Source organism: Odontomachus brunneus, unplaced genomic scaffold (assembly GCF_010583005.1).
Source record: "Odontomachus brunneus isolate Ranch 3 - 2012 unplaced genomic scaffold, Obru_v1 Obru_scaffold_085, whole genome shotgun sequence".
NCBI classification, from domain to species: domain Eukaryota; kingdom Metazoa; phylum Arthropoda; class Insecta; order Hymenoptera; family Formicidae; genus Odontomachus; species Odontomachus brunneus.
In genome coordinates, this window is record NW_022639535.1 from 536,102 (window position 1) to 539,937 (window position 3,836).

Below are 3,836 nucleotides of genomic sequence, written 5' to 3' on the forward strand. Positions count from 1 at the left end.
GAGGAAAAGGCCGAGCGAGGGAGCGAGCGAGAGAAGAAAGTCTAGTTTTAATATTAACTGCATACACCGTCCCGAGCTCTCCGCGCCCGCCTCAGGTCTCTCTCCTCTTTTATCCGTCAATATTTATCATTGTCTTTAGTTCCTCCGCACCGTCGCTCTTATTCCCGTTATTCGTACGGAACCTTCTTGTATTTGCGATTAATTATATCTTCTGAAAAGCTTATGAAAGCCGCGATCTCTTATGAAAACTTCATAAAAACCGCGCGATCCGCTCATCACGCGTTACACGTGGAGTCACCGGATGAAACAGCGGAACATTTGTCAGGGTAATCCGAAGACACACGAATTCGCTTCTTTTCGCGATCTGTATTTCTCAGGCTTGCTATTCTGTACACATCCCCTAACAAGTGTCAGTACGGTACGCTAACGACGTCTATCGTTAGCGTCTGTCATAATTATGAATAACGTTAGATAATAAAGATAATAGATGAACCATGAAGATAAACCATGAAAAATAGCAATTTTTATAAAACAATGAAAAACGTTTAAACTGGATTAGTATATATGTGCCAGAAATCTAGACCTAGGTTTCTATATCGAATCGGGGCTATTTTTCTTTTTTTTTATTATTCGGATTTGTATTTGTCTTATATCTTGTCTTGTATATTGTATTGTATCTTCAGGGTCTTTGATTTTATTGCGAAACTTATTACACGCTCAACGTTGTAATCTATATGAGGTCCCGTCGGCTTACCCTCTTTATCGGCGGCTACACAACCACTCTGACGACAGGGAGGGAAGCTGCAGCGGCTGAGAAACAACAAGAGCGTGATTTTCAGCCACCTTGGCTACGACGACGTGGGGAATAAAAAAGAGGGGACGAGGTCCACCGACGACGACGACGGCGGCGGGGTGTCCCCGATACGTTCCCTCCTTAATCCTCATAAGATGTACGTGCGGCACATAGTAATTTACTTTATGAAGCTTTTCCAACGCCCGTCGAGGTCATCACTTTCTCCCTTTATATCGACCGGCGCGGCGGCGACGGTGGCCTCCCAGGACGGGCTCATAACCCGTAATAACCGAGAGACGACGCCGACGAGCAACGTCGACAATGATAAACGTCTTTACTTGCCACAACGGCGAAAAGACCGGCACAGGACGCCGCGCCGCGCCAAAGAAACGACGGAAGAAAACGCAAAGATATTACAACCCCCGAGGACTGTCCAATCATCCACCGCCGGGACGAAGGGAAGAGGAGCAGAGGAAGAAAGGCCGTGGGACGTGTCGACGATATGGAGTAAATTATAAGTCGAATGGTATCGATTTCCAACCACCCACCCTCCTCGCTCTTCTACCCTTTCCAAAGTCAATTACGAGCGACACCCGTCGAAATGGGGACGCACCCTGATGCGCTTCGTGAACGACGATGTGAAGCGACGATTTCCCAACGTGGGTGATACATTTCCTCAGCGCGGAGACCACGCCACGTATTTGCGTGATGCCAGGAGAGATAAAAATTAGTGGAGCACAAGCAAATTTCTAAAGGGGCCGCAGACCCGTTTTTTTTCGTTCCAAACAACAGCGACCCGCATGGGGCAGAAATGCGCGGTTAAATGACGCAAAAAGGCGGGACCGTGGGAAAAGGGGCTGGAAAACGTCGGGGTGAGCACTTACAGCGACAAGTGAAAAGAAAAAAGGAAACGGAAAAAGAAACAGCTTTCGCGCAGCATCCTTCCATTGGTATGGAAGATTGCGATATGATACGATCCTCTGTTCAAAAAAGAAAAAAAAAACGAAAAAGAAAAGAGATGTTACCGCGATACGTCATTGTTCGATATGTTAATACGAACGAAAACAATCTATTCTGATGGGAATTGCCGCTTCGCGAGAGACATTTTTCATTTTCGCGTGTAAATTTATTTTACTCAGAGGGAACGGCGCTTATTCGCGAATCCAAACTTCAAACGCGTTCAAGTTCTCTCTCTCTCTCTCTCTCATAAATCTATCTGTACACGCATAGATACAGAGAGAAGCTCGCCACAATTACACCATGCAATCCTGGATCTTTCAGTTCACGCGTCTTCGTGACCCGTGAATACGGGTCATACACGCCTATTTAATTGCACTGTTTAACAATTCAATGCCATGCAACGCATAATAAACGAACCGAGTACACCTTGATCAAACAAACGTTAGCGAAGCTGTCGCGATCACGCCCAGTTCGCTTGACGTTGTCGCTCGATCATTAACCGGCACGTGAACGCATTTACATCAAGATTGTATTTCGCTAATTAATTATACGTTACAGTTACATAGCCGCGAGTCAATCATCGAGTCATGCTTGCATTCACTGGTCGCCTCTCCCCAGGCGGAATTAAAAAGCGTCGTTTACCGTTGCCCGGCGAAAAACGCCCGACGTAACGCTGATATTCGTCATGTTATATTCTCCTCCTTCTCCTCCTCTCTTTCCCTCTCCCATTTCCTCTCTTCCTCTTTCTTTCTCTCTTTTTATCACGCAAAAAAAATGTAAATCGTGGATGAAACTGGATAAATCCATATTCATGCGAGCGTACCTACATCCGCGTGAGCATAACTCCGCGATTAAGCCAAAAATTAAACTTCTTTCGCGTGAAAAAAAGAGCGTGTATTTTGCAGCGTTAACACGATTCTCCTTTAAACGCGTCCCATTTCATAATCGGAAATAACGATAGATTTTTTCCTAATAAGTAATAATAGATTCCTTGTCTCGCGTGTCTCATCCGAGTCGATTGCGGAGAGACAAGATATAATCATTGTTTTTTCAAATAACGCCGCGTTCATGCGCTTCACCATCGACGACGACGACGATGACGACGACGACGATACCCAACAGGCGCAAAAATCGAACTTGCGACGCTCGTCTTCTGGTATCGAACGAAGTGCACGAACTCATAAATAACCTTAATTTACACTCGATGAAAAAGTCGGTAAAAAGTCTCGCTTTTGCCGCGGGTCAAAAGTGCATTAGCAAGATTATACATATATCGCTCCTTGCGCGCCGCAGGAAAGCACTTTTTGCTTGCGGAGCACCGGCGGAGACTTCGGTGAATATACCAGAGAACGTATTCGATAAATGACATGTTGTAAAAAAAGTCTATCGTGCATCTATCGCGCGTCGTTCGATATTGTCATAAATAATTATATGGGAGATATACCGAGAACGGCGCGATGAGATTAGCGAATGCCAACGGCGGCATCTCGCCGACAGAGAAGAAATATCGATACATTTGTTATGGATAGTGATGGTGATCAGTGTTGCTAGAGAGAACTATTAGATTGGCAGAAACAATTCAGTAATCGTCGCATGAATGTTGATTTCGGCAGTTACGCCGATGCACATAAAATTACAGTTCTATTCCCGTATAAACACACGTAATATCCACACAAGCGCTCGCACGTGACTCGATATGGAAAACTTTACACCGAAAGTTCTCTACACCGGGTGAGAAAGAAATACATTTTATGCACAGAAAATAACTTATCCTTTTTTTGCTTTTTTATTTTAAAAAATTCTCGCGCGAATATTTAATGTCTTTGCACTATCGAAGTCTATAAAGTGAAGCTACGTGCACGTGAACATTTCTCAATTCGATGAAAAGGAAACGTACAAAAAATGCAGTTTTTTTCGACACGCTGTAATCCATATTCCGATAACATTTGAGCAAATTCTTTTTTTCCGCTTTTGCACGTCGCGTTATATTTTCGCACATACACATGTGCGTTCTCACAGGTCGATTGAAAGTATCCCGTTTTCACAGGTCGATTGAAAGTATCCCGTTCTCACAGGTCGATTG